The sequence below is a fragment of the Phoca vitulina genome, unplaced genomic scaffold, assembly GCF_004348235.1.
Source record: "Phoca vitulina isolate PV1807 unplaced genomic scaffold, GSC_HSeal_1.0 scaffold49, whole genome shotgun sequence".
NCBI lineage: Eukaryota > Metazoa > Chordata > Mammalia > Carnivora > Phocidae > Phoca > Phoca vitulina.
In genome coordinates, this window is record NW_022589752.1 from 5,201,674 (window position 1) to 5,227,618 (window position 25,945).

Below are 25,945 nucleotides of genomic sequence, written 5' to 3' on the forward strand. Positions count from 1 at the left end.
TGTTCTCCATTCTACTCATTTGAATTAATATATGTAGGTGTGTGGTGGAGGGAGAGAGGTGTGGAGGGAGAGAAGTGTACAGGCCTCTGTCAAGCATGTTTGATCACAATTAAACCTCCTCATACTCATATATGGCAATTGTTATTTGAGTCTCAAAAGGACCATATATCAGTGGAACTGATTTCCTCAGGAATACACTAATTACCGAAGTAGTGCTTTTTCTGTTACCAAGCTATATATGAGAAAGCACAGGGTGTAAAAAAAAAAAAAGAGAGACAGAAGTGATGTCATGATGCTTCCCTACCTCTTTTGCATCTATCACTTCCTCTTGGTGAAACTAAAGTTAATTATGTTTTCTGCAAGCACAATACCAGCTTTACATACTGTCTTAGTTGTCTCTAAAAGCCAAGGGTATTTTGTAACACCTCCAATATTCAGATCGAAGATAAATTTGTTAACAATAATTGGGAATGATTCTCTTATTTGGTTTGCCCAGTAACTTTTTTCTCCAAAGTCAAATGCATCATCTTCACAAAGCCGTCCCTTTTGCGTCATACTGCAGGGATTTCCCTCCTAGTTCTCAGATCCTACATAAAGCAGCCCAGTACTATCAGTTATTTTAGATTTTCCAAGACAACCTAAGCAAGTTTTTCGTGAATGCCTCCAAGTTTTTTGTGGCTTTTCCAAATTTGAATCCCTTTCAAGTCTTTGCAGTGGAGTCACGGTGAGATGGAAAAGGGTCAAGGAACCTGGGTGGCTTCTAGATCCCACAGCTACTGATTAAGCAAGTTGGTCAGCCAAACCATCTTTGTTGACCACCCTTTCCTAATCTGCAAAATGGGTGGATTCGTGGGGATTATCTCTAAACCCCTTTCCATTTCTTTGCATTACATTGTGACTTATTCTTTGCATTACATTGTTAAGTATTAAGAAAAACTCTGTCACTTAGGACACGTGACTAATGGCAACACACTGAGCACTCTTACAATAACCAGCTGTGGACCAGCTTTGAATAGAGAAGAGGTAAGTGAGGTGAGGTTGATGAATGAGGGAAGTAGTGACTGTCCACTCCACTCCTCCAGGGCCATCAGGAATTCACCAGGAGTAGGTGGGTGGGGCAGACGAGCGGGCGTTGACGACAGAAGGCTACTTCCGGCTGTGGTGCGTATGACGTCAGGGCCGAGTCTGACCGGCCCAGCCACCGAGAAGCCGAGGAAGGAGGGCTCGCGAGAGTTCAGTAAGGCCGCCCCGAGATTCCGGCGCGGCCGCGGGTGCCACCTCCCGGGGGCGGGGCGAGGGCGGAGCGGGCAAAAGGGAGCGGACGGGCCCCGGACCGGCTGCGGTCCGTGCGGAGGCTGAGCCGGCCGCGGGCGCGACCGGAGGCAGGTGAGTACGCTGCTGCGGCGCGCGGCGGCCGCGGGTGGGGGGCCCCGCTGGCTGCGCCGGCCCCAACTCTGTGTGCAGGAGCCGGAGGAGATCTTCTGTGTCTTTGGGTGTCCAGGGACAGCCGGGCTAATGTCGGGGCTGGCAATGTCTCCAGTGAAGCTCCAGCGACGGCCTTGGCCCTCTTGTTCCCCGAGGGGCTACTAGCCCCCAGTCCCCGGAGAGGTAGCTCCGGGCCCCGGGAGGAATCTTTGTGCTTCCCTGCTCCTCTCCCCTTCCACTCCTCGGCCCCCGAGCACCCCGATCCCGGTCCCTGCCTGGGCTTCATAAACAATAACAAATGTCGCGGAACCTCTCCTGGTACCCCCCGCTCGCCCGTCCCGTGCCCTCCAGCCGATGTCACCGAGAAGAAGGATTCTAGGCATGGCTCAAATTGTGGGGGCTGCTTGTGTACCATTCCTAAAAACTGATGCGTCAGATTGCTAAACATTTCTCAGATCGACACAGTAAAGCCTCCCAGTTCCCAGAAGCACGGAGTGTTCAAACACCGGTCTCAAAAATGTGTTCCTACCCCTGGCACCGTAGACCCTCTTTTCAATATCATTTTCTCCCACTCCCTTTTTTTCTCTTTACTGTCGGGGGCAAACGAATGGTTGTTTGGTAAGGGAATAGGAAAGGTTGTACCCGATCGAGTAGGAGACGTTTCATCTTTAAAAAGTTATCAGGTTGACAGCAAAGGAACAAACTTTATTTTCAAAACCAGTAGCCTCCCCGTTTACTGATGCTGCTTTTGTTTTGTGGGATCCCTTTTCGTGTTGCAAGTTTGGAGGAAGGATATTAAAAGAAATGGGGGAGGAGGGGCGGGAAGAGCTGGAGGTGCTGGAAGTGGTGGCTTGTCCAAAAACTGTGATGCTGTTGTTCTCACTGGGTAAAATGCAGAACCAATGCTCTTGTAGGTTTCACATAACTTGTGATAAGTTTTGATAGAAGCCAGTTACTCGGAAAAGGCGTCAGTATTAGCTTTCTTACGGCTAACGTCTGAGAAAACAACTCCTAAAAGTTTTAATTTATGCTCTTAAGTGTTTTAATTTATGCCTCCTGGTTGTAAAATGGGAGTGAGACCTTGTCTTTTAGGGGGTAGGGGTGGGGGGCTTAACTTGTCAGGTCGCCCTACTTTAGGGCGGGATCTATTGTTGCTTAAGCCCAATTTTACTTATCCAGTGCAGATTTTTTGTCTCAGTCATATATGTATATAAGATACTGGGAACCTCTTTGTGTTTGACTGACCTTTCTTTGTATGCCTCAGGATATATAAAACAATTAAGTTTACTATACTCTACCCAGTAGCTGAGAGGTATTATAGGTGAATTAGCCACCATTGGGACTATTTGAGGAAGAGAAATTAGTTCAAAATATGATGTTAAATTGTGATTACATTTGTTCATTGCATGGGTTCATGAAAGTACTTTTGTGTGAAAAATCCTGATCTAAAAAATATATATATATATTGGTTTGATGTGGTGTAGCTTTGTGTTTTTCTCCTGGTTAAGATGGCTTATAATGTTTTCCATTTGGCTGGGTTGTTTTTAGGATGAGAAATAAATTGGGTGTAGCTTTTGTACTCCTTTGAAAGGCCCTGCCACTGAGGAATGAAAAAAATTAGACTTGGAAAAGCCACATTAAATGGGTGCAATTCTTCTTCAGCCTTCTGTTTTTTAGTTTGTTTTAAAGTGAGTCGAATAGAGACTAGGAAAATTTGTGCAAATGAATAGGTGTCCTCAGCAGTTTATATGCTGAAAAATTAATTTCAAAAGGCAGGACACTATAAAAACAAAGGAAAATTTGTAGAAAATGCACTCAATTCAGCCATTTGTTTTCAGAAAAGTTCTGTTCTCTCACAGTAAGGGCCACATCATTGTGTGAGCGAAGTTGGGTAATACTTTAGAAAGTGCTTTCCCAGTGATCCGGAATAAGTTGGAGGCTTGTTTTGTGTGTGTGTGTGTGTGTGTGTGTGGCACTTTTTTTAAGAGGGAAAAGAGGGCACAAATCAAAGCCAGAAAGATTTGCATCTCAATGTAATGTTAAAATGATTTTATTTTACGTAAATAGTGTAGGGTGAATCAAGCAAGCATACTGTCTTCTAGCATCCCCAGGATTACATTAAAATCAGCAGATGGGCAAGTTATGATTAGGTTAGACTTGACATATGCAGAAAGTATGCTACTGTATTTTTATATTAAAAGTACCATAGGCTTTTTTGAATGAAATAATGCAAGTAAGCTTGTAGGCATAAGAAATTTTTAAAAAATAAATTAGTTTAAGAAAATATCCTTAACAGTTTAAACAAATTAATCCTTACCTCCCTCCCTCTCCCCACAAAATTTCGTTTAAGTCTTAAGAGATCTTATTTAGCAAGGTAAGATCGGTATTTAAGTGCGCTGGTTACGTAAATCGCCTGTCTCCAGGTAAAGGTTTGCTAATTGACAGGGTATGATTTTTCAGAACCTTTAGAGAGAGGGAAAAGAAGGACAACAGTGAACAATATTTGATGTCTGGTGCAGTCAGATGAGCTGTAGTCTCTATCTTCAGAGAGGTACAATCTAATGGGAGGGAAATGTACCCAAATAACTGTGATTCACTTGCATTCTGTGGAGAAGCCTAGGAGGGAGGGTTTAAATTCTACTAGATCAATTAAGGAAGGTTTTGAGTAGGGAAAGGCATTTGTATAGATGATTTGGATGATCTAGGCATGATAATCATAATAAGTAAACACTTTATGTAATCCTGATTGCTGCGAAAACCTTACATGTACTAATTTACCTGGGTTTAATTCCTATAACAACCATATGGAGTAGGTATTTTTTATTATTCCCATTTTGCAGACAGAGTAACTGAGGTACCAAGACCAGATAACTAGAAAATGATAGAACAGGGGTTCCAACCCAAACATTCTGGCTTATACCTGTGTCCTTGTGCTTAATCTCTATCCTTATTTTCTCTTCCATTCTTGATGGTCTTTTTCAAAAAAATTGATTTAGGAAAATACATTTCTCTGGCACATAGATTTAGGGCTCAATTTTCTAGAAAGAGCTTCAAAATAAGGAACACCCAAGTAAGTAAGTTATTTTTGGAATGTTAGATAATCAATTTCAAAAAGTTGCTCTTGGTGCAAATTAAATGTAACCATTGAGTGGGACTCTTGATAAATTTGACTTATTACCTAGTACCATACCCATAGGATTTAGAAATGAGAAATTGTAATTAAATTAACTCCTTTGCCTAATGGAATGTTTGAATCACTGTATATTTTGGCTTGTAATTTAAAAAAATCACTTGGCACTGGGTATTTTTTGGATTGAATTGTGAAGTTGGAATTTAGTTAATGATTGGTAGTCTCAGCCCTTTTAGTTTTTATTTCCACAAATAGCTAAATATATTATGCCTGAATCAGGGTTTTTTTTTTTTTTTTTTTTAAAGATTTTACTTTTAAGCAATCTCTACAGACCCAACTCAGGGCTCGAACTCACAACCCCAAGATCGAGTTGCATGGTCTACTGACTGAGCCAGCCAGGCGCCCCACGAATCAGGGTTTTGAATAGAGTGTTGTACATGTATAAGATGAGAGAAGTTCAATCACTGATACTTTCTGTTAGGGCACCTTTGAGAGCTCTTTTGGGATTGTAAAATAAAAGGTGCCATCGAAATGCACTGTGCCTCCTATAGACCTACTCAGTAAATGCTTCTTTGTTGAATGAATGGTGCAAATGATTTTATTAATGAAGTTTCAAGTATAGTTCACATTTGTTATTGGTTATCAAAGTACTGGGATCACAATAAACGCAACTGGATTTAACGTTTAGGAGAGAAAGTGTGTCTCGGCAGTGGTTGGGTACTGTCTATCAAGATGCAGACTCTTTAGCTCCCTTGTCTGTGTCCTGATTGACCAAACTCATAATAGAGTTCCAGAGGCACATTTTCTGAGGTTGAATATAGGAAGTGTTCTCTCCTTGTCTGAGTCAGGTAGAGTGTAGAAAACCCCCACAGTAGGTAATTTATGGTTGATGAGCTTAAAACCCAATAGAGGGGCGCCTGGGTGGCTCAGTTGTTAAGCGTCTGCCTTCGGCTCGGGTCATGATCCAAAAAAAAAAAACCAACCTAATAGGAAAAGTAGAAGAACTAAAGCCAGTATTTAAAGCTCATATATTTATATTATTACAATTAGACAAAAGTGGCAAAACAAATTTAAATATATATGTATTTGTAGATACATATGTATGTATTTTTACACAGCTTAAATTAATAGTGATGGCATATTATTTCCATTTACCATCACCTGATTGACAAAATTTTTAGGATCTTCAGCCCATAATTTCATGCAGATACTTTTAAAAAAATTTATTTTTTATAAAAGATTTTATTTGAGAGAGAGAGAGAGAGAGAGAGAGCGAGCGAGCACGGGGGGAGGGGCAGAGGGAGAGGAAGAGAGAGAATCTTAAGCCACACCCATTGTGGAGCCTGACTATGGCTCTGTCTACAGCCCTGACAACATGACCTGAGCCGAAATCAAGGGTCGGAAGCTTAACTGACTGAGCCGCCCGGGTGCCCCTCATGCAGATACTCATAAGACAATTATGCTTTGTTATAAAAAAAGTTAACATTTCTCTAAGTACAGGTTTGGTTTTGAAAGGTTATTCTTAGTAAAGAGGAGTGTGATCTGGTGCCTTAGAGGGAAACCAGATTTACTCTCACCTCCTTGCTGGTAGAAATTTTGGAGCATCTTTTCCCCTAATAGACTAGTTTTGTCCGTGTTGAACATCCACTGAGACAGGTAGCTTCCCTCTTAGATGATGTCTGCACAGGTCTTAGAGAAGATCTTAGCAGTGACAGGTCATATGGTGAGCTAACCATTCACACTGAGTTGGGTAAATTCAAAAAGGCCTCGAGCTTCGGCAGTGTTGCGATAGGAGCACTTCTGCTATGCTCAGCTTTTAAACTGTTCAGCAAACTCCTTGCCTTCTCCTGAACTAACACCAGACCAGTTGACAACCCAAACTGATGTTGATTCTCTGGCCACACATGCAGCTTTCTTGTTTTCCTTGTCTTTTGCTGATTCTTACTGATTCCACAGGTATAGACTTTGTTACAACTTACACAAGTCTGATCCCGTATATACAGGCAGCATCCAGTGTTTTCCTCCCTCTGATATCTCTTACCTTTCCCCTTGTTTTCTTACCTTTTATAATTACTTGCTATCTCTACATCTGATTCCTAATTTTGGAACACTTTCCTTACTTTTGCAGTTACTGAAGATGATGGAGTTAAAAATATTTAACACCTAAAATCAGCCACAAATACAACAACTTCCCCCGAATAAAGAACAAGATGACAGAAACCTAAATGACTGTGCATGGTTGTTAATGCCATCTATTTTTGGCAAGCAGAGTTGGTGTGCCTTTGCTGTGGAGCCTAGCTTTCATTCTGTCTAGGAAAAGTTAAAAAATTGAAAGTTTGGAAACAGGCTTCTGTACACATCAATAAGCACTTTTTTTGGCGGGGGGTCCTGCTCTCTCTCCATGTGGTCATTGCTATTCTGCGTTTATGACTTTGAGGTTTTGGCTATAGTTCTGTAGATTCTTCAGCAATCCTGGAGACACAGTACGTCATTTGTACATTTAATATGAAAAATGCTTTGTGTAATCTATGTTTCTCAAACTTTGTATCCCAACAGGAATTTATAGATTTAGCTCTCTGTCACCTTCCCTTCTGACATGTTCTTGGCTCTTTTTTCTTCCTGAATGTCACCAGTCAGTGTACAGGTCTAATAATAATTTTATCAACAACAGTAATCACTCACTTATCACTTACTATGTATAAGACATAACGCTAAGGACTGTATATTAATATCATCTCATTTAATCCCTGCGGCAACCTTATGAGTTATTATTTCTGCTTACACATGAGGAAACTGTAGTCTTTGGAGAAGTGACCAAGGTCATGTGGGTAGATAGTGAGTGATGGAGTTAGAACTTGATCCCTGAGATCCAGTTTGCTTTCTCTTGTATTGCTTTGTTTTATTTAAAAAATGTCTCCTCTGCTGTTTAATTTACTTCCTTCTTCTAGTCCCACCTGAGTTTTCTTTCTTCCCTTCCTCCCATTTTTAGGAATTATTTACAGTTTTGCATGTCAAACATAAATCTTTTTAGGAGAAGTATACAGAAATAATTCAGCTCAACTCATATTTCCTGTATAGGGGGACTTGCTCTTGGAGAGAGCTTATTGTAAGAATACTAGTTGTAGCACCTTATATTGGTATTGTGCTTTAGAATTTCCTAAAGCATTTTTTTTTTTTCACATATCCTCCTAGAAATCCTCCCTATAACTCAGGTCCTTAGATTAAGAGCTGCTACAGGCACTTTCCTAAGGACTGTGCAAAATAAGTTGATGAGACACAGTTCTTGCCCTCAGCAATTTTAATGCTGAAATAAATGATATAATCAAATGTTCTGACTTCAAGCCAATTAAGAGCAGGTAAATATCATTACAGCACAGCATTTTCTTAAAGGGTGTTATAGTTTTGAGATTTGAGCTTCCTTTTTGGTCGAAATTGAGAAGTTGGAATTTTAGTTCTGCATTTTAAATCAAATTTCAAAGTCCTCCATTCTTGTGATTCAGGTGAATGGTGGTTAAGTTGCTGCCTACCTCATCCTGCATAAAACTGTGGCATTTGACTAAAAGGATTACAGTGAAGGAATGGGGTGGAGGGAGGACAGATAATCATTTCAAAAGTGAAATTGGAGAAAGGGAGAGCCTAACGAGGGCTTGATGAAGTATCTTAAAGTGTCACTATTGTAGGAAATTGGATGTCAACTTTAGAGAATGGACAGGCTACATGTATTGAACTCTGGCAAGTTGTATTATTTGAGAGATCGGAGAGCTTATTCAATGATCTATCTTTAAAAAAGTGTATCTTGTGCCAGTATCTTGTTTTACTAAATTTAATTTTTACTAAACTGGGTATTTTTTCTTAGTTAAGCGTTTGCCCATTGAGTTGGTTCCAGGGTGGGAACACCACTGTTTGTGCTTCCCCGGTTTTGGGTATTTGTCAGCAGAGGCTAGTCGCCTGGTCTATAGCGCTAGGGAGTTGCCTTTTGTTGTGTTTTTACAATAGAGATCCATTTCATTTGCGCGCATCTTTCAAATCTGGTTGAGGATATTCTCCATATGTCCACTATTATCTAGCCAAACCAAAAAGACTTTTTCTATTTTTGTGGCTAGAGTGGAAGAATTTCCATCTGAATTGCATGTATTTGGCCCATCGATGTTCTTAATGCTGGCAAATCCTAAAGGAATCACAGACTCATAATGTTTTAGTGAGGTTAATTATCATAATTCAACATTTATCGTCTATTTGCAGGGCACCGTATGAGGTACCGTGGCAAAATAGAGATGAGTATAATATATTGCACTTCCACATAGAAAGGCTCCATCCAGCAAGAGACATAATGTATGGGTACAAATAACTGTAATTCAAACAGAAAGTGATACGTGAGTGACAGGGCGCTGTGGGAGCAGAGGAAGGAGGGATTGCTTCTGGCTGGAGAGATTAGGAAGGCTTCCCATATAAAGTGAAATATGAATTGGCTATTTAAGAGTGAAGGTCAGGCCAGGCAGAGGGATTAGCATGAATTGGATATATCTCTATAACACCTGATAAATTATATGTTAATTATTTACTTCTCTCTCTGCCCTGTTGGATTTAAGCCCACTGAGCTTTGAGGACGGTGTTTTTCAGAAAGCTTTTCATTCTTGCATCATCCGCTGTTCAACCTGGTACCTTTAATTAAATTCATACTTTAGTAACATTACAGTGGCAGTAGTGTCTTTGGACTGGATTCGAGGGAAGAGGGACCAGAAATGAGAAGACCACTGAAGAGACTATTTTTATTTATTTTTAAATTTTCTTTATTTGAGTATAGTTGACACACGATGTTACGTTAGTTTCAGGTGTACAACATAGTGATTCAACTTCTCTATGTGCTGTGCTCACCACCAGTGTAGCTACCTAACCTGTCACCAACACAGTGCTGTTACAGTATCACTGACTATGTCCCCTAGGCTGTGTGTTTCATCCCCATGACTTACTCATTTCCTAACTGGAAGCCTGTGCCTCCCACTCCCCTTCACCTATTTTGCCCAGCCCCGCCCCTCCCCTCTGGCAACCATAGGTTTGTTCTCTGTTTTTATAGGCCTGATTCCGCTTTTTGTTTATTCATTTGTTTTGTTTTTTTTAGATTCCACATATGAAGGAATTCCTATGGTATTTGTCTTTCTCAACCTGACTTGTTTTGCTTGGCATAATGTCCTCTAGGTCCATCCATATTGCAGATGGCGTGATCTCATCCTTTTTTTATGACTGACTAATATTCCATCGTATAGATACACGACATCTTCTTCATCCATTTATCTATGGATGGACACTTAGGTTGCTTCCATATCTTGGCTATTGTAAGTAATGCTGCAATAAACATAGGCGTGCATGTATCTTTCTAAATTTGTGTTTTTGTTTTGAAGAGACTAAATGATCTAGGAGATAGATAATAAAGTTCTAAACTAGGTGGGATTGGAAAAGAGAGACTTGCATGGATGGTTGTTGCTCCTCCATCTTGAGACCTAGGAAGTTCTTTCACTGTGTGAATTACCTGTGAGGTACATGTCATGTGCCAGGAGATGCAGTGATGGAAGGGCATGGTGCTCCCTCAGGCAGCAGGCAGGGAACTAGAGAGCCACACTCGCAGTGTAGACATGATTGCAATAGCACATAGCCGTTACAATGAAGGAGCAGAAGGAGGGGCAGCTAAGGAAAAGGTGCACCTCTTTGGGAAAATCAGAGAAGCCTTCCAGGGAGGTGGTAGTGTGTGAGCTTAGATTTGAAGGGTGAGTAGGAGTTTTTCAGGCCAAAAAGCAGCAGGAGGACATGATAGCATAGAGATCTAAGAGACTGTGTTATTTTAGTGTTGGGACGTGAGGCTAGTAGGAAAAATGGACTTCTCTTAATAAAACAGCATTTTATTTGCCATGCTTTTTTTAAGTCTTCTTTTTAAAAGATTTTATTTATTTCAGAGAGAGAGAGTGCGTGCTTGCACATGACCAGGGGGAGGGGCAGAGGGAGAGGGAGAAGCAGACTCCCCGCGGAGCAGGGAGCCTGATGCAGGGCTCGATCCCAGGACCCTGGGATCATGACCTGAGCTGAAGGCAGACGCTTAACGACTGAGCCACCCAGGTGCACCTGCTATGGTTTTTTTTTTTGTTTGTTTGTTTTTTTAATCCAGGTCTAGCACTCTGAGCTTTTGTAAGGAAGTATTTCTGTTGCCTCTTACAGCCTAGTTGGAAGTACCTGCTGTGCTTCGCACTCCCAGCCTGCAAGTATACTGCCAGTAATAAATTGTCTCTTGCTTCCATTTTGTGAAATTAAATAGAAAAGGTAATGAATGATACCAATAGCCAGAGAGACAGAGAGAGAAAGCGATCCACTGAAAATTTTTTCTCTGATGAATGCCCAGAACCACTAGGGTTGTCTTATAAAGAGAATACAGCATCAGCGCACAGCTTCAAGAGCACTTGATTCGAGGGAGGGGATTGTGGTAGGAACACAGTTATTTACCTTTCCCATAAAGTTTTATGGAACCCGTGCAAATTTCCCAGAACTGTAATATCGAGTGCTAAAGTCCCTTTGTTCTGGTTCTAGCCTTGGGTTTTTTTTTTTTTTTTTCATCTTCTCTACTCTGACCCTTACTATACTTTATAACTTAGCATGACTTAAACTTTAAATGGTGTCAAACATGGACTCTAGTTTACTCCCCTCCCATCTTTTCTGGGCATTCTGAAACCTGCCTTGAGGGCACCCTCTGCCCCTCCCCCCCTTCATGCCCTTCCTCTCTTTTCTCTCTGTGTCCCTTTCTCCCTTTCTTTCTCTCAAAATAAATAAATAAAATCTCTAAAAAAAAAAAAAAGAAAGAAAGAGACCTGCATTGGCAGATCATGATTCTGAACTATGTGTATGTAATCTATATTAGACAGCCAGAGCTAGGAAGCTGGGTTTCTTTTTCACATAGGTCTCTTTTGTAGAGCCATTTATTCTGTCTTGTGAATTGAGCCACTGAAACAGAGTATAGTTGTTTTCTAAGGACAACCAAAAAGTCAATTAGAATTATATCTACTGTATTCTAGGCTGGCACTTGGCTGCTCTGTTAGCTTTAGTGCCTTTAGCGGTAATAATAAAAGTTTCTGGGCACTACCACGAGGAAAGTGAAAGAGAAGAGGGACAAGAAAAAGTAGGGCTTGCAGAGTATCGGGGGAGGCATAGGGTGGGAGCTGGAGGAAAGGTTAAAAGGGGTCAAATACCTCTGACACCTGTTCCAGGTGCCACTTAGTGGGACGCGTGTCATATTTTAAGATTAAGTTGAACCGCCAGTAGTCATGTCTGAAAATATGCTGGGTGTATTGTTATGCCAAAAACGACAGTTTGTTTTAATCAAATATTTCTGGATTTAATAAAAACAAAATTTGTCTATATACCTGTGCCTCTGTTTTTAGTATTAAGTAGAAAAGGAAACAGAAACCAGCACATTTTAAATATTAGTCAAAGTTACAGGTACATTTCTGAAAGGTAGTAAAACATTTACGGTTTAAACACACAGATTATGTATATAGCCCCCATCAGGCAGAGGTGGTAGAAAGGGAAGGGAAGCATAAGTAGGAACATGTGGTTGGATAAAACTGCATTTTCAAACTACTCAGATAACTGGACCCACAGAAGGAAAAATAGGGTAAGAAATTAGATCTAGAGTGTGGTCTCCTGTCCAGGTAAACCAAGTATGTTTCACTTCCAGGAAACAAGAAGCTTTAATTCTTCAAAACGTTTTTCCATGACTGGCTAACAAAGCAAAAGAATAAGAATAAGCACAATTTTAGTGTTTCTGTAATGGTGAAGTTATTTCTCAGATTGTGAGAAATACTGGATTGAATGAAAGTCTCTGGCTCATGCTCAGAGCTGAAAGCTGCTGTAGAGGTCAGATTCTCTACTGTGCGTTCCCTCTAATCCTTGACAAGTGGACAGCTCGTCTTTGTCTACATATTTTAGTTCCTTGCTAGAGGCAAGGAATTCAGCAGTTTACAGGATACCTAACTTTCATTCCTTTCAGTGGCTGGTGTTCTCCAGCCTTCTGCCCCCTATTCTCTTTTCTTCTCCCTCCACATGCTCTGGTTGCTGGATGATCTCATGTGCCCTGATGTCATTAGGGACCACTCTGTCATGATCACTTCCAAATTTGTATATTTTGCTCAGACCTTTTCTGAGCCTGGGACTCCATTGTCCATCCCTTTCCTAGCATATTTAATATTTAAGGTGTAGACCTCACTTTTCCAGCTCCATAAATGTGAATTGTTTGTGTGTGTCCAGAAATAATCAGGAGTATGGAAATCTACTTACGTTTAGCAAGTGACCAAGAGACCGCTATATAAACACAAGAATGCCAATTAATGAACTTATTAATATAACTGTGGGTAGAATGGAAGCATGCATCATTTGGTCAGTACACTGTCACCCACTAGGACAGCCTTCATGGGAAGCATCACTAAGCCATGATAGCCTGATGGAGCATCTTTTTTTTTTTTTTTTTTTAAAGATTTTATTTATTTATTTGACAGAGAGAGACATAGTGAGAGCAGGAACACAAGCAGGGAGAGTAGTAGAGGGAGAAGCAGGCTTCCCACGGAGCAGGGAGCCCGATGCGGGACTCGATCCCAGGACCCTGGGATCATGACCTGAGCCGAAGGCAGACGCTTAACGACTGAGCCACCCAGGTGCCCCTGGAGCGTCTTTTTTATAAGGATGCATCTGCCCATTGCTGTTCTGGATATGGGCAGCCCATGTTAATCTCGGACAGTGTTAGAGGAACACAGGCAAAATCTTGCATGTTAAACTCCTGCTTTCTTCCCCCCAGATTAATATAACAGTGTTCCGTTAACACAGTTTCTTTAGCCAGAAGAAAACAAAATTGACAACATTTCAGCTTTCTTTTCTTTCTTTCTTTTTTTTTAAAGATTTCTTTATTTATTTTAGAGAGAGAGAGGGGGAGAAAACATGAGCGGGAGGGGCAGAGGGAGAGAGAATCTCAAGCAGACTCTGTGCTAAGCATGGAGACCAATGTGGGGCTTGATCCCACGACCCTGAGATCACGACCTGAGCCGAAACCAAGAGTCGGACACTCAATTGAGACACCCAGGTGCCCCACAAGGTTTCAGCTTTCTTAATTCACATTCTAATCCTGCCTCCCAGAAACTAGACCCTGTTCACTTTTGATTGGCGTGGGTATTCCAGATACTTGCAGCCACACATTTTTTTTGGAATTACTTATATTGATAGCTAATTTCTACTGCTCTATTTGATTCATGTTGATATTAGTCCTAGAGGGTGATTTAATTTTCATATTATGCATTTTGCTTTGTCCCTTTGTACTGACTATAAGGCATTGCCAACTATTGCAAAGTTCTCCAGGTATGAGCTAACCAATACAGTGTACAGTATGACATTCACCTTCCTTGTTCTTGGACTTTTATGTCTATTAGCTTAGCCTAATATTAAGATTGCATAAGTTTTGGGGATAGCCATTTCACATTTTTAATTTATGTCAAGTTTTGTTCAACAAAAATCTTTAGTTGTTCTTCATGTATATAACAGTTTGTCACCATTTATGATAGCATTTAGTTTTTTTGAATCCAAATATAATTCTTTACCTTTTCTCTATTAAATTTCATTGGTTAAAGTTAATCTTCTGTTAACATTGTTTTGGATTTTGACTCCACTGTGACCCTTTTGATTATTCTCTCCAGATTCCAGTTTGGGATAAGGACTTTGAAAAGGATACATCTGATAAGGACAGAACTTTATCCAGTTCATTGATAATATAATTGCCTAAGCCCAGCGAGTCTTGAAGAACTTACTTAAGAGCACTCTGAGTTTTGTTGCTTAATCAGTTATAAACATATCCAATACTCAGCCCATTTTTCTTCATCTTTCTCCCTTCCTCCCACTAAAAAAAATTGGGGAGTGGGGCTTGATCAGTACCTTTCAGAGTCACAGAGATTATTTGTCCTTTAGATTCACCAACAAAAGAAATAAACTTACTTGGCAAGACTTGTTCCTCCTGAATCTGTGTGGATTTTTGGTGATCACCCATCTTTGTCTGTTCAAAAGCCATCTGCTTTATTATCTGTTCTAGAATTTTCCTCAGGCTGGATGATAAGCACAACAATGAGTGTTTTGTAACGTTTTGTAACGTCCATGTTCTTTTGTAATGTTCATGTTCTTTCCTCATTTTGAAAGATGGGGCAGTTTGTCTCTTGTCTTTAGTGCAGCTCTCTGGTACTCATAGTTCTTCCGAGTACTTAGAGTACGTGGGTCTGAGATATGCAAACCGATCAGTTGGTCAGGTGAGAAGATTTGCAGGGCATTGGGGGCAGTTGTCTTATGGCCTCCTGTGTCCTGGGCTTCGGCTCCCTGGTTGGGCATCCACGTTTGGCCTCTGTTTCCCACCCTCCACTAAGAAGAGAGGTGGAGCTCCGCTGGTGGGTGGCAGGTGGGCACCTCACTGGGAGTTCTCCTCTATAACACAGGGCTTGTACCTCCCCAGCAAGGATGTCATAAAATAGAAATATGTAAACTGTAAAGGGATACGCAAGTGTAATATTTTTAAAAAGCAAAACAGAAGTGGTTTTTCTTTTTTCTTTTTTTTTTTTTTGTTCCTGTCCTACGTTAACTACACCATTTCCCTGCACCAACTTACCCAGGCCAATTGCAAATTTTCCCTTCCAGGTGGAAATTGAGAAGCTGCTTTTTGGAAATTGAGAAGCCCCTTGATGGGCTACAGTTTCTTAAGTTCAGCTCATTGTGGGCACATCTGGCTCCCTGACACCATCCTCTGTTTCTTTTATAGGCATCCATGTTATGTGTGCCTCCTCTCTGTTTCTCTTACCGTGTCTTTAAAATCTAAGTTCATTGAGGAGCTCTTTGTGCAGCCAGTCTTTTCAGAATCTTTCCCTTTTCTCTGTCATTAATCCCTTGCAGTTTATAACCAGAGTTCTGTTTTTTATACCAAATCATTTTAAGTTTTACTTTTTTTCCACATGACTAGGATGAATAGGGGTAATACTGTTTGGTTATACTTTTCTTCCTTATGTTTTTCTGACACCTTCTCTTTCTTTAATTCTCTCTCTCTCAGCTTTCTTTCCTGGATACTTCTAGTGATATAATTTTAGGAATTATTTACTCTAAAACCTAGAAGTTTATTTAAGATTTTATTTATTTATTTATTTATTTTTGAGAGAGAGAGATCATGAGCGGGGAGGGGGGCAGAGGGAGAAGCAGACTCCCCACTGAGCAGTGAGCCTGATGCGGGGCTTGATCCCAGGACCCTGAGATCATGACCTGAGCTGAAGGCAGACGCTTAACAACTGAGCCACCTAGGTGTCCCTTCCCCCAGGTTTTGAAACCACTTTTACTCACCTCATTCAAACTTCCTTCTCAAGGGACACAAGAGACAAACTGCCCCATCTTTCAAAATGATGACCTTATTTAAGATGTTAATGCCTCCCTCAGTCCCTGCACTTTCTATTCCTTCCCCAACTAGAATGTAAGCTCCATAAGGGCAGGTGTTTCATGTCATCTGTGTCCTTACTGCCAAGAGCAGTACCTGGCCTATAGTGGATGCTAGGTAAATATTACTCAATCAAAGCTAGTTTAACTAGAGTTGTATTCTTGAGAGCTTCCTAAAACATATCGTGCAGCTTTCCTTTTAAAGTCTCAGGCAAGATTTGCTTTTATTTTCTGTGAACTTTCTGTAATTTGTGTTCTCTAATGTCCCACATTCCCAGCCATTGTAACAAAACTTCAAAATTGCTATCAGGTTTCCTAGTACTTCCATTTAGTCAACTAATTTCTTCCCATGGTCACATTCATATCTAGAATGTTTCTTTCCCTATTTGAGAGATGGAAGGCTTAGCAAGGCATTTATCAGATGCCTTGATTTTTAGCTGTGGAAGAATTCTAGCAGATATCCCAAAAGTTGAAGTCTCCATCACAGCTAGATTTATTTCTGTGTCAGCTTCAGTCTCTAGAATATTCCACATTGGCAATTCTTTATGCTCTACCTTTCTACCATTGCTCTATTCCAGTTCAGAGTCCTATCCCATCAAATCCCAGTGATGCTTAATGGTACTGTATTTACGTATTTGTAAAATGGTAATTTTCTTTCTTTAATACTTACATTCTGGGATTGTGTTCGCAGGAACCTAATACCACATTGTAGCTAATACCCTTCCCATTTGTTTTTCTGCAACAAATAATTTGCTAGACCTTTCTCATTGTCATTTTTTTTCAGAGCATGACCAGCTTCTTTCATACTTAAAATAATATCTAAACTTTTCCTACCTCTTCTTCGATTTTAAGCTTAAAATCCACTTGATCAATGAATCAAAATTACTTAGTGACTTCTGGGAATATATCCAAAGGAAACAAAAACACCAACTCAAAGATGTCTGCACCCCCGTGTTCATAGCAACATTATTTACAGTAGTCAAGACAACCTAAGCATCCATTGATAGATGAATGGATAGAGAAAATGTGTGTGGGGGGCATCTGGATGGTGCAGATGGTTAAGCATCCAACTCTTGGTTTGGGCTCGGGTCGTGATCTCAGGATTGTGAGATCAATCCTGGTGTCGGGCTCTGCACTCAGTGTGGAGTCTGCTTGGGTTTCTCTCTCCCTCTCCCTCTGCTCCTTCCCCCTGTGTGCTCTCTGTCTCAAATATTTTAAAAAAATAGAAAAAAAAGTTGTGCATGTGCGCGCGCGCACACACACACACACAATGGAATATTATTCAGCCATTAAGAAAATGAGGAAATCCTACCATTTACAACAATATAGATGGACTTGAATGGTATTATGCTAAGTGAAATAAGTCAAACAGAGAAAGACAAATACATAGGATCTCACTTATATGTGGAATCTAAACCAAAACAAAACAAACGCATAGGAAAAAAGTGGTCAGATTTGTGCTTACCAGAGTTGGGGGGGAGGGGGAAGGTTAGGAGAAAGGTGGTCAGAAGGTACAAACTTCTAGTTCCAAGGTAAGTAAGTACGAGGGGTGGAAGGTACACCGTGACGACTGTGGCTAACACTGCTGTGTGGTATATAGGAAGGTTGTTGAAAGTAAATCCTAAGAGTTCTCATCACAAGGAGAAAAAAGTTTTCTTCTCTTGCTTTCTCTATTTCTTGTATCTGTATGAGATGATGGATGCTAACTAAACTTATAACAGTGATCATTTCACAATATGTGTAAGTCACACCGTCATGCTGTATGCCTGAAACTTACGGAGTGCTATATGTCAATGATATCTCAGTAAAATAGGAAAAAGATTACCTAGTGATTAGAAAAGGCTTTGGATCTACCATTTTAACTGTGTGGCCTGGAACAAATGAAATGACTTACGTCTCCTAAACTTGTTTTTGTATCTGTAAAAGGGGGAAGGGATGGGAGCTACAGTAAAATCATGCCTGCTTCATAATATATTTAAATATTTTCATCCTTGGGGCGCCTGGGTGGCTCAGTCGTTAAGCGTCTGCCTTCGGCTCAGGTCATGATCCCAGGGTCCTGGGATCGAGCCCCGCATCGGGCTCCCTGCTCGGCGGGAAGCCTGCTTCTCCCTCTCCCACTCCCCCTGCTTGTGCGCTCTCTCTCGCTGTGTCTCTCTCTGTCAAATAAATAAATAAAATCTTTAAAAAAAAAAAAAAAAAAAAAAAAAAAAAAAAAAAAAAAAAAAAAAATAAATATTTTCATCCTTGTCTCAGAATTAAGTGACATGAAGATAATGATGATAAACTTTTATATTTGGTTTACTGTATTTGCCAGACATGGGTTTAAGGGCGTAATATATTAACATAGGGCATATCTCACGTTCAGTGTGTTTAGCATGTGCTCAGCCCACGGAAGCAGTCAGGAAATGCTAGCTCTCACTAGCCACAGCAGCAGTTCTCTGTGTGAACACATTCATTTCTTAGTTTTTGCAATGTAAAACATTAGCCAAGAGTCCGTTACAGATGCCTGTATGCTGGGCTATGAATCAGGCATCCATATGCCATCATATCATCCTTTAACGCTGTCCAGTTGCTAAAAGAAAGCACAAGAACCGTCACAGTAATCCCTTCAAAAAACTTCTATTTTGGTGTTAAGGTCCAGACAATAATAATGCCTTTATTGACAACCCAGGCATTACACTTTGAAATTGAATGCAAATTATTTCTTTAAATTTATTTGTTTTATTTATTTTTTTTGAAGATTTTATTTATTGACACACACAGAGAGAGAAGAGCATAAGCAGGGGGAGCGGCAGGCAGAGGCAGAGGGAGAAGCAGGCTCCCCGCTGAGCAGGGAGCCTGATGTGGGGCTCGATCCCAGGGCCCTGGGATTATGACGTGAGCCGAAGGCAGATGCTTAACTGACTGAGCCTCCCAGGCGCCCCAAATTATTTCCTTAAATTTAAAGAACAACTCCCAACTTTTATAAACAGAAATGTTGTTGAAAACTGGTTTCTATAATTTATATTTAGTGAATTCCATATATGTTTTAATTGACTCAGCACAAAATGAGTAAGTTAAAATACCTCTTCTAAAAGGGAGAAAGCATTACAGAGATTATGCTAAGTGTTGATAGGTTAAGCATTCTAAAACATTACCTTTTCCATAGAAGAAAACTCATAAAGTCATTATCGAATAGTCAGGTTCTGAAGTAGCTCCTAATTTTATAATGATGTGGATATGTGTACTTAAAGTAGACTCAAACAAAATATTTGTTGTATATGAACTCTATTTTAATGTGATACTTTATATCCATTTCACCCTGTATTTAGGAAAGGTCAGATAATAAAAGGTGGTGTAGAAAGTCCTTTGAAGACTCTAAAGAACTTCATAAATATGGGCACTACTACTCTGCACATGAAAATATTTTTTAGTAGTTGGCAGTTACCGTCTCTTAACCAGTAGCAGCATGGCACCTGAGATTTGCTGATTTATGTAATAGCATTTTATGAATAGGTAGGACTCTGCTCAGGTCTTTTGTTTTAATAGGCATTTCTCTTCGACGTTCACTGCAGTCAAAGCACTCTTTCAGAAGACCTAGCACCTATTCTCATGGAGAATAGAAGGTGTTTGAGATCCTCATTACTATCCCCTTGGAAGAGACTTCGAGAACCCCAATTATCATTCCCTAGAACTCTGTCTCTGTTGTTCCAGCTTTGGGACATGGGGACCCCCTGTCATCACTACACTGTTATATCTAATGGGCTTCTGTAGTACTGTGCTGAAATAGTCTGCTGCTATATTCCTTAGGAGGGTGTTGACCTGCCCAAATTGCTACAATGTATGTAGCTGTGTGTATAACATAGTGAAAGAGAAGTGAGGGCGGAAGTTGATTACTTCTGTCAACAAGTATTAGCCTTTTCTTTGTGTTGTGCATCATACTAAATGCTGTGGGGGACAGAATAAGGTATGGCTCTTGTCCTCAAGAAATAGGGAATGTAGTAGATGACTAACATACATGACAGTAAATCCACTTACATAGGAGTATGGAATTAAATGCCTAACTGTGAGATTCATAGTAAGTGCTAGACCGGTTCTGAAGTGAAGCCTAAATGAGGTTGGAGAAATCAAGAACAGCTTTGTAGAAGAGGAAAAATTCATGAGGTTCTTTAAATACAAATAGAGGGGGAAAGGAAGGACTATTTTTAAGATATTCCAGGGTTTGGTGTTAGGGTTGATTATGGTATGTCTGTTGGTTGATGAGGGAGGAGACTGGCGAATAACGGAAAATAAAGTTAAGTAGTTAGGGTGGAGCCAAATTATGGGGTTTAATAAAAGCCAGGCAAAGAAGTTTAGATTGGAGTGGCTGAAAGGAGAAGGTTTTAAATGTTTTTGAGCCAAGGAATGACATCATCCAAGTTCTATAGAAGGAGCTGCGGTTTACAGATGGCAGAGAATGGCATCCGGAAGACCCCCTTGGAACGCTGCTGCAGTTATGTCACTGACATTGTGATCGGGGCCCGGACTGATGAGATGATGGAAATGAGAATGAAGAATAAGGTGGGATGGGAGAGAGATTTGGACAGTTTGTTAATGAACTTGAAACAGGAGAGGGAGAGTTGAATTGCTTTCCAAGCTTTCTGATTGGAAGAAAGGTGGGTGCCGTGGACAGAAATGGGGTTGGCTGTGGAGGAAAAGTATACATTTACTTTTGTACATAATTATATATGAGTTATCTGTAAGGTGTTTAGGTTGAAATGTTCAGCAGAGAAATATGAGACAGCAGGTTGGATGAAAAGGTAGGGTGTGTTACTCATCCATGGAGAGTCTTGCGTAAAGGCAGGGAAAAGGATGAGCTCTCTCAGAGAGTTCAAAGACGGAGGTTCAAGGACTGGCTTTCATGGATAGCTTCTAGTAGATAAATCTGAAGGGATCCTCGTATTCGTGTTGATTGAAATTACTTTAACAAGTAATTTTTCCTTTGGTGATAAAAGGCATGTCAAGCTATTTTAGGAAATTATAAAATTCAAAAAGGTATAAGGAAAAAAAGATAACCATCAACAGTACTTGACTGGTTTTCTTTCTGGTCTTTTGTGTATAAAGGGATAGGAAATATATACATACATATATATACATATATATGTATACATGTGATACATATATATATGCTTATATATACATATATGTATATACGATTGTGTACTATTATATGCTTTTGTCGCTTGCTTTTTCATTTAACATTGCATCATGATAATTTTCCCATGTCATGAATGGCTGCTTAAATATACCATTCTTAAAGAACTGCATTTTCTTTTATCATTTGGATTTGCCATTATTTAATCGCAGTTCTGTTGTTAAACATTTAGATTGCTTCCAAAATTTTTTTGGAAATTTTGTGCTTTCTCTGAAAGCTGAGATGTCTGTATCTCTAGCATCTAGGAGAGTGCCTGGACACAGTAGTTGCTTAATTTAAAGAAAGTTCTTTGTAGAATGAAAGAAGACCATTAAATACTCAATTCCTCTGACTTCCTTAATTCTAATTCCATGAGTACTCAGGAACTGTCCATAGAGGTCTGGCTGGAAGGAGAGTATTGGCCATGTATGGCCATAAACAGACGTTCTTGCTTGTGTCACAGCAGTTTGTCATTCTCTATTAGTAAATTTGTATTCTGATTTCTGTTGAGGCTTATATTAATTTTTGTTTGCCTCTAAAAGATGGAGCTACCTTATTGATGCTGATAAAAATCAGATTTCTGAGCCTCTAAGGCTGTGGATTAGGCCTGGGTTGTGGTAAATCACCAAGAGCCCTCTTAAGAAGACAGTCTGAGAGCCTTTACCTTATAAAAACCCATGGCAGTACCACATTTCCACATTTGAATCCTGGTGGTACCCTGAAAGGACAGATGTTTGACTCTTTTCAAATAATATTTTAACGTTTTTGAGATACAGAGACATTGTGTTCAACAACTTTTTCTCTCTTTTTTTTTTTAAGATTTTATTTATTTATTTGACAGAGAGAGAGACACCGTGAGAGAGGGAACACAAGCAGGGGAAGTGGGAGAGGGAGAAGCAGGCTTCTGGCCGAGCAGGGAGCCCGATGTGGGACTCGATCCCAGGATCCTGGGACCGTGACCTGAGCCGAAGGCAGACGCTTAATGACTGAGCCACCCAGGCGCCCCAACAACTTTTTCTTTAAAAGTATATTTCACTGCCACCCAGAAGTTAGTTTTCAAGAGGAATGGTGTATGCAAAAGTTTATGATAGTCGTCTAATCATAAAGAAGTTTTAAAAATAAATGTGCAGTGTTTATATTTTCTTTCAAAGAGCATTATCATGTTATTTTCCTATGGTAATAAAAGCATATTATGAAGAATTTTCAGATTCAGTTCATAGATTCATTGTACCTAGGAAAAACTTTAGTAGAAAATTAGAGAATTTCTAATTTTATTAGAAGATTAATAGAAAAACCTTTTAACCAAGAGATCTGATTTGAAACCTAGATTTTTGTGCTGGACTCTCTACCTAAATCAAATAAAACCCTCTGCCTATTAATCTACCATGCCCCTAAAAGCTGTAGAAATACTTCTTTATATTCCATCTAGATATTTTCTGTCGTACTTTATGCCTACCTCATGTTTTGCCTTTTATCACAATAAAGCTGTGTTCATGTTCATATAACACAGAATGGTGGTTCACTTAGTTCTTAAGGGTTCTGTTTGGTTATGGGTTTTGCTTCCGACTGTCCAGGGTTTGGCTTGGGCAGGTCAGTTACCGAAGACTGAGACATCTAAGTACCTACTTATTAGAATATTTTCTCCTGCTCTCACTTCAGTCTTGGGGGTAATATTGTATCTAGTATGACCTCTGTATTATAAAATGTTTCCCAATTTGTATTATATGAAACACAGGTCCTAAAAGAACCACTATGTAATTCACCATGTTAAAAGATTTCAGAGTCAAAGAGTTGGGGAAATTCTGTTTGTTCTTTAGGAGATTTACTTGTTTAACCCATTATTCCCCCAATTTATTTCACTACTACAACCCATTTTCCTTCAGACATCTAAGAAGAAATGTAGAACACACTTGGACAAAAGATACTTTATGTCATTACTTTATTGTTTTTCTGCTGCAGGTTTTAAGTTATTTCTTACATTCTTTTTCCTAAATAGTTACTTTCCTAGTCTGAAATGTCTACATTGTTTCAATGATGAGTTCATTATGTAGACTTACCCACAACTCTTTAAAAAAAAAAAAAAATTTTTTTTTTAAGTAGGTTCCATGCCCATCGTGGAGCCCAGTGCAGGGTTTGAACTCATGGCCCTAAGATCAAGACCTGAGCTGAGATCAAGAGTCAGACGCTCAACCGACTGAGCCACATAGGCACCCCCACAACTCTTCTAAAAGGAATATGTTAAATTGTTTTTGCTTAAAGTGTGTTATATACAAGAACATAAAATGTATCTGTGCAGTAATTTCCATGGAGTTTAAGAAATAGAACTTCACCAGTATCTGGAAGCTTCCCAGATGCCTTTCCTCTCTCAGTGGTAAATCAGTTGTCTTTCATTTTTGTTAAGCATCCCTTTGTTTTACTTATAGTTTCATTACCTGGGAGTATATCCCATTGAGTGAATATTATTTTTTAGTGTATTTCTGAACTTTATATAAGTGGAAACAAACAGTGTATATTCTATGACTTGCTTCTTTTTTTTCCAACTTTGTTTGTTTCTGAGATTCATCCATGTAGTGGTACTTAGATCATTTTCACTGCTGTGTAGTTTTCAATTATATGACCATACCACGCTATTTTTTTTTGTTCCACTCCTGTTGATGATCATTGTGTTTTGTTGTTGTTATTGTTGTTTGTTTATGGGAACAGTGCCCCAATGACCATCATTAAGTAATGTCCCCTGTACTCCATGTATATCTTTTTGGCATATGTCTTGGGAATGTAGTTGCTTGGTCATTGGGTATGTGTCTGTTCAGCTTTACTGAGGAGTATCAAACTGTTCCCCAAAGCAGTGTACCTTCATCAGCAGTGGATAAGAGTTCCTATTGTTCTACTCCCTCAGCAAAACTAGATATTGACAGCCTTTTAAGTTTTTGCTGATCTAGGGGTATGAAATGATAGCTCATTGGGGTTTTAATTTTCATTTCCTTGATTAGAATCATAGTTGAGCGTCTTACATTATATTTATGGACCATTTGTGTTTTCCCTTCTGTGAAATTCCTATTTGGGGTTTTTGCTCTTTTTTTTTTGTATTTTTTAATTGATTCATAGAAATTCTTCATGTATTTAAGATATACTGTTTAGAACAGTGCCTAATACGTAGTAAGAAGTATATAAGAGTAGCTATTCATACTATATTACCTTTGTTGTATTTAATTCTTTATTTTTAAGTGTTGCAAATATCTTAAGCTAGTTGGTGGCTTATTTTTCATACTGTGATGCTAGTGTGTTGTTTTCTACCTTAGTATTTTAATATTTGTAAATTTTAATATGCATAATTTTAATATGCATGAATTGTTTTTTACAAAATCTTGACTACATATTCATAACCATGGCATATTCATGGTGGATGTTATATTTCACAACCTGTAATTTTTTAATCTTCAGTACCATTTTTTTGTTGCTGCTGTTTTTTCTTAACCCCAGGAAAAATTAACCTATTTAATCTCCTGTTCAAATTACTATAATTTTATTTTCTATATTGTAGCCTAGTTGTAGATGCATCTGTCTCTCCAAGTATATTGTGATTATTTTGAATACAAAATATTTTTGGCTTCATAATTTCAAAAATTTAATACTTGTCACTTAGGGACTGCTTGAAATCTGTAACAGCCACCCATAAGAGATACAAATGAATCCTAAACTATTATTAAAGTTGAGTCCTTATGATGTCAAGTCACAGACGTAAGTTCTTTGAATTATATAACTTGCTGACCAAACTGTCAGTGTATCATTTTCTTTAGCTTAGTGGTAATTCGGAGATCTAATTATCTTTCAATAGATTTTCCACATGCTGGAAGGATGGCAAAGGGACTTGTTAAGCAGTATAATTGTCAACCACAGTGGTGAGAGAAATGATAATAAAGTTTCTTCAGACTGCCCACTTATCATGTGTCAGGTACTGTTCTAAACGTATTACTTGTATTAACTCACAAGAACCCCTTTGGTGGATGAGGAAACCAAGGCCCAGACAGATGAATTTACTTCTCCAAGATCAAACAGCTAACAAGAGTGCAATCAGGGATTTATACTCAGGCAGTCTAGTTGCAGAGTCTTAGAAGTAGATTCATAAGATGTTCATCAACTGGTGTCTGAAGAAGAATTAATTACTTTTTTAAAATTAATTTTTGGTTTAAGAGAAGAATTCACCTAAAACGGTTCTGTTTTTTAATGTGATAGTGAAAGAATGGGAAACACATTTTCCATGTGGTAGATGGGATCAAGTACTTTTAGGTTAAGAGAATTTTCCTCCTCATAATCTTTATTTTGGATTTAAACCGTTCTCATTGGCTCCTGAAACAGTTTTCTTTAGGTTGCTATTATTGCTTTGGCTATTGGTTATTTCAGATATAATTTTCACTCAGTTGTGGTTTCTTTATTCATTTAACTATAGATTAAGTACTTAGATGAATTAAGGTCAGTGCATTTCCTCTAAAAATTATAGGGTTATATGACTAAGTGAAAAGAATGAAACAAATTATAGCTTCTTACCCATTCTATTTTGAGTAGAATTAGCAGAGTTGGAACAACCATGTATAGGAAAGATAGATAGTACTGAGGTGATTGGCTGCAGTGTATTATGCTGATGACTCAGCTAGGGTGTGTTTCTTAATGGAAAAGTTTTAAAACTTTGCTATGGGATTTAAATATTATGCTTTTTCCTCTATTGCTTCCCCCTCAAGGAAGGACTAGGAAGGTAGCTC

The 25,945-nt window shown here is 39.2% G+C and overlaps 1 protein-coding gene across 1 annotated transcript in view; it reads left to right on the forward strand.

Annotated features, from left to right (window-relative positions):
* Positions 1 to 1,233: 1,233 nt before the first annotated feature.
* The window catches only part of STK38L (serine/threonine kinase 38 like), an 80,046-nt gene continuing 55,334 nt past the window's right edge, over positions 1,234 to 25,945 (forward strand). Inside the window, exon 1 of the mRNA XM_032432663.1 lies at positions 1,234 to 1,386. The gene's annotated coding sequence lies outside the window, so the exon portion shown is untranslated. The remainder of the gene's footprint in view (positions 1,387 to 25,945) is intronic.